The 13,570-nt window shown below is 44.4% G+C and overlaps 2 pseudogenes; one reads left to right on the top strand and one right to left on the bottom strand.

The window, feature by feature from the left end:
* The first annotated feature begins 1,468 nt into the window (after positions 1 to 1,468).
* Positions 1,469 to 2,976, top strand: LOC144578610 (uncharacterized; annotated as a pseudogene).
* Positions 2,977 to 5,991: 3,015 nt separating this feature from the next.
* LOC100391151 (protein arginine N-methyltransferase 6-like) lies at positions 5,992 to 7,116 on the bottom strand (annotated as a pseudogene).
* Between the last annotated feature and the right edge of the window lie 6,454 nt (positions 7,117 to 13,570).

Here is a 13,570-nt window from a genome sequence, read left to right as displayed (position 1 = left end):
CAGGCACTTAGAGAAAGACAAAATGGTGCCATTCTAGGATCTTATTAGGTATCTGAGTCTGTTAGGAAAATAATTAGGAACTATGTATAAAACTTAAAATATTCAAGTATTAAAACGTTATTTGAATCAAAGTTTTAAAACATGCTATCAGCAAGCCTCTACCACTAAGTGGGGGCTTTTACAGAAGTTGAGCAAGTTCCCTGAGTTGAGAGAAAAATGAAGCCACCTGGTCTGGGGACACTTGAGGCAGGGAGCGTGTGGGCAGAGGGAATCCAGAGAAGTCCCAGCCTGTGGAAGCCAAACAGGAAAGCGTGAGCCAGGAGGGTGGTCAGGATCGGGATGAGGTTGCTCTCCCTGGAGGAGGAATCCTAAAGTGCGCAGCCTGGGACTCCCACCCCTGGGGTCCAGTCCACCAACATTTCACAGGTCTTCTGGAGCTGCCTTCCAATAAGGACAAACACAGAAAGAAAAGATCCGTTTCTGCACAAAAGTCCTTCTGGAAAGAAAAAAAAAGAAAGCCTAGAATGGAGTCGAAATGTTACCCAGTTCTGACTTAGCCTCTCAATTCTTTTCTAAATGGAGTGTGGTTTTCTAGTCATGGAATGGAACAGGGACAGAGCCATGACCCAGGGCCATGACCCTCCCACACAGGGTCAGGGCCATGACCCCAGAGGATGAAGCAGCAGCATTTATTCAAGATACAACAGTGAGGGGATTCCGTCACATTCCTGTCTCCCAGAGAGGGCACACCTCGAGAAGTGATCCAGGAGACATGTAAGTTCCTAAAACCACTCCCTTCACTCTGTCCCCCAGGACCCAGCCCAGACTCTGAGATATACTGGCTTGGTGTGCCCTGGGGTGGTCGTGTAAAAACACCACAGTTTAGGGCCAGTCTGGGGCTTCCAGACCTGGCTAGGATGTCCCCAGGCCACCTGTCCTTCTGCTTTGTCTCACTGTCCCTTTGCATTTGCAGATAGCCTGATGCTTGGGGCTGGCCCAAGGACACCTCAGGAAGGTTTGGTACCCACTCTAAAATGGTCTGATTATCCAGAGGTTTTAGGGATGTCTATCTGCCTTCTGGAGATGGACAGGAGCCTTAAGACTTCAGTCAAGAACAGGATGCTCTGTCTCTTACTGTCTGGAGGGTAGGGATGGCCCCCAGCTGCAGAAAGGACAGCAGCACCTGGACCTGCCAGAAGGAGTGGGAAAGAGGAGAGAGGCTCAGAGGGTGCTCACAGCTGGTGATCTTTAGCCACCCCCAAGTACAGTTCAGGTGCTGGGTCCTCTGCTGCTGCCATGAAGCCTTTAGAGTGAGACAAGAGGTGGGGGTGTGGATGTGGACAAGGCATGACTTGGAGGGGTTATTTTAGAGGTGCACAGGGCCTTGCTCTGTCACCCAGGCTGGAGTACAGTGGCTCCATCATGGATCACTGCAGCCTCTAACTGCTAGGCTCAAGCCACCCTCCCATGTCAGCCTCCCCAGTAGCTAGGACTACAGGTTGTGTGCCACAATGCCTGACTAATTTTTCCTTTTCTCTTTTCTAGAGATGGGGTTTGCTGCATTGTCCAGACTGGTCTCAAACACCTGGGTTCAGTTATCCTGCCACAGTCTCTCAAAGTGCTGGGATTACAGGCATGAGCCTCCACACCCAAACACTTGCGGTGGTTTTAAGCCCCCAGTAAGGTGCACCAGCAGGACCAAGAGGTGGCCTGGGCCTCCCCAACACTCTCATCCATGCAGACCTAGGCAAGTTTGTCTCTCTGAATCTCAGGCACCACCACAGACAATGCAAGTAGGAAGCTGGGCAGGGCAGGACTGGGGGTGTAGCAGGCCGAGGCCACCTCTGTCAGGTCAGGGTGGCATGGGCTGGCTGGAGCCTGTCTTCCCACACGTAGGTCATGACCTCCAAGGACCAGCTGTCGGTCATGGTGATGGGCAACTGGGATTGGCAGAAAGCTTGCTCTCCTCTGAGGCTGGAGCAGTGTGGGGCCAAAGACCATGGCGAGGTTGTGCAGGGCCTTTTACTGACTGCCTTATTCTCACCACCCTGTGCAGGACTGAAGCAGAGGGTGCTACTTCTACGCCACCACCAGGAAAAAGGCAGAGGGGTTGGGCCATGCTGGAGTCCTCTGGGAGGGAGCAACCCTGACCCTGGCTGTGCTGCAAGCTGATTCCAGCCTTGGTACTTGTGGGTCTCAGCAACCCAGGACAAGGGGTTAGCTCTGGGCTGGTGGGGAGGTCTCCTCCATGGTCGGGGAGCGAGGGAGTTGGGAGATTCAAGTGCACTGCTGGCCCTGGCCAAAGCTCTGAGCTCTTTGTGAAGCCACAGTGCAGAGGGGGGTGCAGGGCAAAGAGAAGAGGCTGGGGTGGGGGTGGCAGTGGCACTGGTTGCCAGAGGCAGTGAGGGACTGTAGATTGGGTTGGGGGAAAAGGTCCTTAGTGCTGGGGGTCTGATGTGAGCAGAGGGGCACCCTGTGGCCTGGGTTTTTGTAGCCCTCCCTGGGCAGCCATGAGAGAGCTGGGCTACCTTTTCAGGTGGTCCAAAAGGAAAAGGAAAGTGAGCAGTTTGGCCTCCAGCCAGGACAAGGGCAAGTTAAGCATGGAGTTCTCCTTTGCAGCGGGGTCTGAAATTACTGCAGAAGGCAGTGGGTTACTTCTCATGGTCACAACGAGCTGGAGACCTCTCCTGAGTTGGTGACATGGAGCACCCGGGACACGTGTTCCTGAACAGCCTAGGCTTGTTATCATCCTCACTCCCACAGCACTGGGCCCCTATGAGGACCCTGTGAAGGGTGCCAGTGTGGGGTATGAGCCACCTGAATTCCTTTTCTCTGCCCCACAGGGATCAGCAGCACCTGAAGAACAGCAGCAGGAGGTGGAGTGAGAGCAGTGACTCATGGGCAGAGCTGTCCGTGGAAAACTGCGGCTGCCATCTGCTCCAGAGGGCAGCCCAGAGTAGTGGAGGCTCAGCATAAAATGAAAAAGGGGAGTGAGGGACACAAGGAGGTGGGAGGTGGGTGGCCCCAGCCCCACAAACTAAGCAGAGATCCTCTCTTCACCCTAGACTCTGCAGGAGCACCTCTGGTAGACCAGGTCCTCTGGGTTTGGGCTGAGAGGCAGGCCTGCCCTAAGGGTCATGCAAAGGATACAGGGCCACACATGCCAGTGCCCTGCTTAGACATCAGCCTCCAGGTTGACTCGGGGTCAGGCCAGGTTTGATCCTGTGCTTGACTGGGCCAGGACCCGTGGCTAGAGCACGTGGGGACCCTCGTTCAGCCCTGGTCTGCTGGAAAGGGGACAGCAGACTTTAGGACTCCATAGCACAGCAGTGATGAGCATTTTACTCTCTTGTTCTCCTTGAGGAATAGGACCAGGGGTCCTCTGGGGAAAGACAAGGACTTACACAACGGCCTCAGTTGTGGGCCCTGCTTTCCGAGCTTGGTTAAAACACTGACCATGGCAGAAAGGACACAGCTTGGGTTCTCACACCTCACTTTCCACAGCCCCTAATGGCAGCAGTGCACATGGAGGAGATGCCTCCTATGACGCCAAGGCCTCCAGTGCTCACTGATGCCCTCATTGAAGTTGGGTAGAACTTGTCAGTGAAGAGGGGCTCAGGAAGCTCACGGAAGTAGAGTTTCAGGGTGTCTGCGATGGTGTGTTCGTCCATCTCACTCATCATCATCAACACGTCCCTGTTATCTGGAAAGAACATGGAAGTGCTGCAGCCTCCTTGAGGATCCCAAGTAGGTCTCCCACCATCCTTGCCTTGGCTAAAGCACTGTCCCTGCCATGCTGGCCACTGTGTGGGTCCCTCCCTGGCTTTGAGCAGCTCATCTTCCTCCTCTCAAGAGCTGTGTGTGGCTCTGTGTCTGTGTAGAGATGATAGAGGGGTGTGTGCATTCCCATATTTCTCCCCTGCTTGGCTCCATCATGGATCACTGCAGCCTCTAACTGCTAGGCTCAAGCCACCCTCCCATGTCAGCCTCCCCAGTAGCTAGGACTACAGGTGTGTGCCACAATGTCTGACTAATTTTTCCTTTTCTTTTTTCTAGAGATGGGGTTTGCTGCATTGTCCAGACTGGTCTCAAACACCTGGGTTCAGTTATCCTGCTGCAGTCTCTAAAAGTGCTGGGACTACAGGCGTGAGCCTCCACACCCAAACAATTGGGGTGGTTTTAAGCCCCCAGTAAGGTGCACCAGCAGGACCAAGAGGTGGCCTGGGCCTCCCCAACACTCTCATCCATGCAGACCTAATTTGTTTATTGTTATCTAAAATTCAAATTTATTTATGCATCCTGTGTTGATCTGGAAACCCTATACTCTCTGTAACCCTATAATAGGCCCTCTCAGAGCACATGGATAGGAGATATGTGTATTAACCCAGATATATACACATATCTATTAAATTTTTATATATGTGTGGTTAAATATGAGTTCATACTTATTTCTCTAACTCAAATCCAGTATCACAGGGTTCCTTCTAGCCTTCTGCCTTTGCTTATCTATAACTTCTCTCTCCAGCAGTGAAAAACCTGACCCCCACTATCCACTCTTTATTTACTTATTTGCCCCTTCTTACTCATGGTGCATGTAAAGCTATTTCAGAATTGATCACAGCCTCCCCACCCCCATCCCTGCCCCTAGCCTGATGAGAAACAAGCTTACAAGTTGCAACACAGTGCTGAAGTCCAGTACCTTTGGCCTTTAGCCTTGCAATTGTAAGTCAAAGCAGCACCTGCAAGGTTACTTTGGTTTGCTCCTTTTCCCAAACCCTCAGGGATCTTATGTGTACAGTGACATTCCTTCCTGAAGGTCTACATTCCGCTCCATCCTGGTTGATATTTTTTTTCATCTACAAAACGTGAGTATGTCAATGTTTTATTTGGTATAAGGAAAAAGAGGAAAACAGCAAAATAAATTTGATAATAAGATTTATACTTTATTACAAGTGATTTTCCTAAAACACAACTTTCACATTTGGCTGCTTGAAACAGAGAGAGAAAAAAAGGGAACTTTCACTAGTTTTAAATAGGCCAACTCACATGATCCCTCCAAATGAGTTTAAATGAGAATGAGTACATTTTTTCTATCTGGGAAAATATTTTCCTTAATTGAGTTTAAATAATTTACCCATAGTGATGAATAAGCCCTTGGGCTAGGCTCAGAAACCTCCTCTATCAACCTGTTTCATAAGAATTAAAAAAATATTTATGGGACATACATGAAATTATATATATATATATATATATATAGTTGTAATAGTAGAGACAAGAATTTTTTAAAATCCATACTATTTCTCTTTCCGGTCCCTTTCTTCTAAATACACCTTCTGAGTTTCTTAGGTATGCTTTACAAAGACTACTTTACTTAATGGATTAATGTGTTCATCAACTTTAGCACCCTATATGTGTGTTAAGAGTAATGAGAACGGGCCTATTTAAACTGCTTCCTCATAGCCTTCCCCTTCATTACCAGTAGCAAAGTTGACTTAGAAAACAATGAAGAAGAAGTACCATAGCCCACAGGCACCTAGGAATGGGGAATTAATTCAGACTGAGAAAATATGGCTCTGGAGAGATACTAAAGTCTTATTGTAAATTCATGAAATCTAAATGAACCCTTTCTCTCCAGCTTCAGACTTAGATAAGGTGTGAGATGTCAGGGATGTGCATGGACCCTTCAAAAAATGGTATTTTCATCCGTGTTCTTCCCCCTTCCCTCCCTTGCGAGACAAAATATACAGAAATACAAGTGCTTGGTACTAAATGCTTTTGAGGCTTAAAAGCCCAATAATAAGCACGCTGTATCCGTTGTTGAAGGGGATCACTTTTTAAATAAACATCACCAGAAGAATCTCTTCAAATCGAGAATGAAGCACTCTCCCTCCCCAGAGGCTATGAGGGAAAAGGGAGATGGATATTTCCCCTACTTGCATGTGGGATCTCCCTTTCTCTGCCTTGGGAGGTAGCTGAGAGAAAAGGCAACGTTCAGTCCTCCATGGCAAAGTCTTTGGTCTTCTCTTCCTGGTCTCCCACTTTGTAGTGCAGCAGCAGGCGTAGGCGACGGCGGTTGTCCCGGGAGGGCAGTAGGGTGATCTCTCCTGATAACATCCGTGTCTTGCTCCACTTGCACCAGCTAGTTCAGGTAGAGGAGTGCCTGTTTCCAGTGCATGGCCGGGTGAAAAGGCAAGGTGGACAGCACCAGGGGTTTCCCCGACTCCCATCCAGGGAAGGTCACCTGAAACCAGAAGGCAATGCCGTGCATGAGCGCCCAGACATAGCAGCTGCAGCGGAAGCTCCTGCCCACTCCGGCCTCCAGCTCCTGCTCCAGGCCAGCGCTGGAGAGCTCTAGCTGAGCAAACCGCTGCGGCCGGGCCAGCACATCCTCGCTGCACCATGATCCCGAGTGGCGCACGAGGCAGCTCGTGGCAAAGCCCTCCAGGCAGCTCATGTTCACTCCATAGTGCTGCTTCACCTGGCTCCAGAAGCCCAGGCGCCATTCCAGCATCTGGTCGCTGATGGGGGCTATGAAGAGCTCGGCGGAGGCCAGCAGGAGAAGACCGCCTTCCTTCAGCCACTTGGTTCACGCGTGGAGGATGGAGCTCAGCATGGACTCGTGCAGGAGTCCGTATCCCATCCAGTCGCTCACGATGGCATCCACCTGCTCCGGCAACTCCACAGTCTCCACCGGTCCTGGCAGGACGTGCACCCGGTCCTCCAGCCCTCCAGCCCTTTGAACCACACCAGCTCCTGAGCCTGTTGCCAGATGGCACTGGTTTCTACCGCGTACACGCGCCAGGCGCCGGACTGGGCACAGAAGATACTCAGAATGCTGGTGCCCGCTTCCATGTCCAGTACCGTCTTGCCTCGCAGTGCTACCCAGTTCCGCAGGATGCCCACGTGGTAGGCATCGGTGCGGACACGGTCTGTGATCATCTCCTCGTGGACCGAAAAGTCTGAGTAGCACTTGTAGTACAGCTGGTCCCACTCCCCATTAGTCCTCTGGGGTCGCTCCAGGGCCGCCTGCCACTCAGCGCCATCTTCCTTTTCAGTTCCCTCCCCTCCTTTGCCACAGCTCCCGGACTCAAGCTTTCTTTTCTTGGGCTGCGACATCTTGGCCCTAATTTTTTAAAATTGTATACATTAGAGTTCCCACTTTGCGATATACAGTTCTATGGATTTTAACAAATGCAGAGCCATTTATTCACAACCCAGTATCATACAGAATTGTTCCTTACCCCTTTTGGAGACAGGGTCTTTCTCTGCCACCCAGATTGGAATGCAGTGGTGTGATCACAACTCACTACAGTCTCAAACAATCCTTTTATCTCAACCTCCTGAGTAACTGGGACTTCAGGCATGTGCACACATCCCCAGCTATTTTTTTTTACTTTTTGTAAACATGGGATCTATGTTTCCCAGGCTGGTCTTGAACTCCTGGCTCAAGCAATCCTCCCACCTCAGCCTCCCAAAGATGGGTGCTGGGATGATAGGTGGTGTGAGCCACCACACCCAGCCCAGAACAGTTCTGTTATTCTAAAAATTCCTTCCATGAATTATCTCAGCAGTTACTGTACAGTTAATCTACCCTCTTCCCTACCACCAGCAACCCTGGCATCTGTTTTTCATCCCATATGTAGCTGCTTTTAAAATGTCATATGAATGAATTTATACAATGTGTGCACCCTTTGGAGTCTGGCTCCTTTCAATTAGCAAAATTCATTTAAAATTCGTCCATATCATTGTGTGAATCAATAGTTTACTATCTTTTTACAGCAGAATAGTACTCCATTATATGAATGTATCATGGCCAGGAATTGTGGCTCATGCCTGTAATTCTAACTCTTTGGGAGGCCAAGGTGGGAGAAATGCTTAAGACCAGTCTGGGCAACATAGGAGACCCCATCTCCATGAAAAAATTTAAAAAAAAATTTACCCAGGCATGGTGGTGCACACCTGTAATTTCGGCTACTCTAAAGGCTGAGATGGAACGATCACTTGAACCCAGAAGTTTGAGGCTGTAATGAGCTATGATCATGCCATTACATTCCAGCCTGGGCAAGAAAATGAGATCCTGTCTCAAAACCAAAAAAAAAAAAAAATTACCACAATATTTTTAATCCATTCACCAATGAAAGACCTTTTGGTTGCTTCTAGGTATTGGAGATTATTAATAAAGTTGCTGTAAACATTTTTATACAGGTTTGTATGTGCATGTAAGCTTTCTTTACTTAGGTAAAGATCTAGGAATATGATTGCTAAGAAGTTGCTTTTGTCTTTCCTAAGGTGGCAGAAGTGACAGTCCACACAGGCAAGATTGATATCTAAATCACCACTCGGGCACAGGAGAGAGCAGGGCTGGCGTGTCCTTCATCCCTTGAGGAGTGGACTACTTCAATTGACCCAGATCCTTTTGAAACTACTATTATATAAGTGATTGCCATCTTCACCTTTAATGGCGTAAGTAATCCACTACCACTACTACTAGTAGTATCTGCTTGTCATGTCATCCACCTTGTTATATGGAAAAATTTCTTTAGTATTTCAGTGCTTCCATCAAGCAATATGATCTCAGTGAGGTGAAAGCTTAATTAACAAAATAATACTCATTTACTTATTTTTATTTTTTGTCTAATTAGTGCTCAATATGAGTTTGTATGTGCTCTATGTCCCCCAACTGAATACACAGGTTACTTGTTTTTTTACAAAGAGCAACTAGTCAACATTTAATATTTAAAAGAGCCCTTATTTGAAGGGTCCGGTTGTTTTAATAATTCCTGAAAAAAATAAATTACTGAATTTTGATAGCTAAACAAATTATTAAGCCAATTCTACCAATATTTCTTCGCATTAACTGCACAAGGTCTATATAGGCAAAAAACACGAGATTGAAAATTAGCAAGTTTGTTGGAAGATTTTCTTTTTCTATGTATTTTGTCTGAGTTAACTGAGTGAGTCGAATAAAATGGTTGAGGCAATCATTTCTGAATTATTATATGCTACTGACTGTACCCCAGGGACACAAACACCAACAGAAATACAGGTGGCTGTAGAGCACTTTACTTAAATGAACAAATGTTATGTGCTAACATTAAGCTTTAGTATGACAAAGATTGTTTTGGCAATTCAGACAATCTAAGATTTTCACTAACAAGTAAGTAAATAACTGTCTGAATTATGTTCCTTATGTTCTTTAGGATGGTTCCAGGCAAAGAAGTGAATTAAAAGTCTGTCTAGGATGGTTCCAGGCAGAGATGTGAATTAAAAGTCTGTTTTAGCAGTTCTCACCTCGCCACCTATCAAACTCTTCTTGGGAGAAAAGACTTGAAATGATTGCTAACAAATGAGCATGATTGGAAATCAGTATATTACTTCTTCAAATATATTTTAATCCTGCTTGCAGTTATAAAATAAATGGCTGTGTTCAGTTTAAAGTGCTCATGCTTCAGAAGTAGGTGGTTAAACATTTAACTGGCATGAATGCCCTTCATCTGCCTCTATCCCCCCAGCTTCTGCTTCTGCCTTGGCCATTCCACAGAATAACTGCTTAGCACAAAAGGCAAAGGTGGGAAGTGAGGGAATGCTGCAGAGATGTTAGAGAAAAGAGGCAGAGAAGAAAGAAAAGGGTTAACCAAGCGTCACAGAACTGCTCCTGGAAAGGTGGGTACAACCTTAGCTATAGCCCTCTGGCATTTATTTTTCATTTGGGGAATATCACTGATGTTTAGATTGATGTTGTGTTCCTGGATTGATGTATTGACCCTACTTTATTTGAGAGCACGTATAGTATGTTACTGCAATACATTGTTCTCATTTTATACTTTTCTTTCTGAATTACAAATTATCATAAATAACATTTATAAAGGCAGGACTTTTATGGAAAGCCAAATAATATACACATTTTATTTTCCCTGAAACCATAGGAGTATATAACTATTTCATAAGTTTCATGTTATCATTAATAATTCATTGTAATATAAAATACATACTAAACCTGTCAATTGAAACTGGACTTGAAAAACAAATATCGAAAGATCTAAGGATGATCTATGGCCCATCTCCGACCGAAGGAGGAAAATTTCCTCTTACGTTGCACCAGAGATTTATATTTTATAATCCTTTTTAAAAGTTAAGATAACAGATAAAGTTCAACCAGAAAATGCAAAAAAAAATTAATTTTGTTTTTAAAAGGATTCTAGACCACATCCACCAGTCATCCCCAACCCATCCCCAGACTAAATTTCTCATCTTGCACTGAATCACCTCCAAGCATCATATGGCTGCATAGCACTTTTTATATTTATTAAAATGGTAGGTTTTTGTGTCAGTCAATTTTACTAGTTCCTTAGCCCCTGATAGAAAGGAAGAAGTCATGTTCAGTATTTTACTACTATTGATAAGAATATCACTTCAACCTTAGTAATGATAGAAGGCAGACAAATTCCTACCCAGTGAAACCTTCAAGCCAAAGGCAGTTTTAAAAGCTGAAAACCAAACAGACAGTTCCAGGTACTTCCTTGATGCTTTTTAGCCAATAAAATGATGCCTTTTCCAGGTTTGCCCATGTACCAATCAGTATGCACTTTCCCATTCTCAGCATATAAAAACCCTGGACTCAGCCACACTTGGGGACTACACGCCTTTGGGTAGGGACTACCTACTTTGGGTCCCCTCTCCACTGAGAGCTTTTCTATCACTGAATATAACTCCTCTCCACCTTGCTTCCTCTCTGGTTGTCTGCCTAACCTCGTTTTTCATGGATGCAGGACAAGAACATGGGACCTACTGAACGGTAGGTGTGAAAGGATTTGTAATGCTGCAGCCCTCTTGTCCTCCACCCACACTGGATGCCCTCCTCACATGATGGGAAGTGGCAGCAGGGCCAGGCTAGCCCAGGTGCCACAGGCCAGAGTGAGGAATGAACAAGCTGGGACTTGCCCTCTTTTGCCAAAGCATGGAGATAGGTGGGAATAAATGAGCTGTAACATGAATGAGCCATAGTGCTTCCTGGGGGCCCAGACCTTGGGGCTTCCCAAGCCAGAGCTGTAACATGCTGTAACACCTTCTTTGGGACTCCAAGTTTGCTGGCATCTTTGAATTTTTGAGTGCCATGGTGTTCCCCTTGTCCAGATGCCATTGCTCAAGGCAGAAGCCTCTTAAGGCACACACGGTCCAGCCACAGACTCACATGGAGCTTGTGTCTGTGCTGGCCCCTGGATTTGCTCTACCCTCTGAGCAGCTGGCATGCCTGGCTGTGCACTATGGCTGGACCTCATGTGTACTCACTCACACACCCCTCCCCACTCGACGACTGGCTCGCCTGTGATGGGCATGAGATCTGGGCTGGTGGTGCAAATGAAGCACAGCTTGCCAGGCCAAGTGGGTGGAGCCAGCCCAGTGGTCTTTAGCAAAACTTGAGCAGAGGCCCTGCTGGTGAAGTGGCACCAAAAGAATCCTGTCAGATCCATCCTTTAATCTACATTAAATAGCAGATAATATATTTTCTGAGTCTAATGAACAGTGAATCAATGGAATCTATGAATAAGAGCCACAGTAACTAGCAACAGCTTTGGCTGACCTTTATAGAAACAATACTACCACTGTGTTGATGATCTCCAGCTAGACTACTGCGTATGTACCAGTAGTCAGTAGACAAAGTTGGATTTTTGTCATCTCAGAGAAGGATATCACTCATGTGAGACATGAGTTAGGTGGTTAGGCTCGTGTTGATTTTACAGAATGTTCAGGGAGTAGAGCTTTGTTCTGAATGGGTTGCTGTCAAGAAGCAGTTAATTCCTCCACTGATATCTATATGAATCTTATCTAGAAGAAAGGCTTAATCTCTGCTTGATAAGAAAGCAAGGATTGTACATATTAGTCAAAGACAAATAAATAGTGAATCATTTTTATGACATACATATAGACGTCCTTTCTTCTCAGACAAGATTAAAGAATAAAATTTTTAAAATATTTTGCCTCTGTATCAATTTATCTGATGTTGTTCTATGAGGTAAATTATGTTTAATAAGAGAAACTCTCAGGCTAGTTTTGGGTGCAAGGCCAGCTCCTCAGAACACTGAGGCTGAGTAGTGTTTCCCAGAATTTAGAATATGCCAATAAATATTCTTATAATATCCATAAAAATATTTTAAAGAAAATAAAATAATAAACCTCTTTGTGGGTGAATAATAAAGCAGAGTTTGAATTAACTTGGACAAATTTTTTAGTTAGTAAGTGGAAGATCTTAAATTTTAAGCCTTGTATTTTTGCTCAAGAACTACATAAATGTGTTCTTATCTGTCAATTGAAGTTGTTTAACACAATAGAGTGACAAGCCACGTGGAAATATATGAATTTAAAATTAAATTAATTATAATTAACAAATTTGCTTAGAGGTAGCAATATCTCAGTGACAACGAGCGTACTTATTTTTCATGTTTTAAGCATTAACACTGTTCTCCCATACGAGAAAGAAGGGCTTCTTGAATTAACAGCCGAGTCCAAGACTGCTACAGGATGTGTAGGAACAAAATGGGCTATGTAAAAGGGACACATAATTCAACTGAAAATTCTCCCAAGTCTGAAGTTAGAAAAATGTTAGTAACAAAATAATTAAAATATTTTTGGATTATAACCCACAGTATAAAATAAACATCCATAGATCTATACTGATATAAATAAATGATTAAATAAATGAATGGGGGTAGTACACAAATCTACCTTGCAGAAAAATTGCAGATAATTTTTGTAGCTACGTCGCACTTGAGGAAGTTGACTGCAAATCCATATTTCTTAAGTGAGGGTTGCACATGGTGGCAGTCTTCCAAAGATTATTGTATGGGAATACAGGAAAAACAAGTAATTCTACATTTGAGAAATCTAACAAACACTGCCTCAGCCAGCTCATAATGTTTAACATGAACAATGCTCAGTTATGTTGATAGTAGTAACCTTCAATGTGTTGTGATGAGAATGTTACATTACCTCAGGGTCTTTGTTTCCACAATTTATAATCCCATTCAAATCAGGGTAAACATCAGAAAAATCATAATGGAAAAACATGTTATAAAATACCTGATTGCCAGCATTTCTCAAAATGTCCAGGTAATCAATCAAAAGCAAGAAAAGTCTGAGAAACTGTTACAGCCAAGTGGAACCTAAGGAAACATAACAGTGTAATGTGGTACCCTGTATAAATTCTTGAACTAGCAAAATACATTAGGTAAACAATTAGAAAATATGAATAAATTATGAAATTTAGTTAATAAGAATATAGTAGTGTTAGCTCATTATATGTAACAAATTGACCTTACCTAAGCTAGATGATATTACTAAGGAAAACTGAGTGTAAAGTATATGGGAACTCTGAACTACCTTTACTTTTATTTCTGAAAGTCTACAATCATTCTAAAATTAAGTTTAATTCTTGTTAAAAATCAAAATATTAAATTTTATGTTATTAAATTTTATATTTTTGTTATAGTTATAATATGTATTAAATATTACATAATAAAATTGTATATATAGAAGTTATATAAAAATAATTTATAAACTTTACAATAAAGCT

This window comes from Callithrix jacchus, chromosome 1 (genome assembly GCF_049354715.1).
Source record: "Callithrix jacchus isolate 240 chromosome 1, calJac240_pri, whole genome shotgun sequence".
NCBI lineage: Eukaryota > Metazoa > Chordata > Mammalia > Primates > Cebidae > Callithrix > Callithrix jacchus.
Note: the sequence above shows the minus strand (reverse complement) of the source record. Positions and strands in the feature narration are given on the sequence as shown.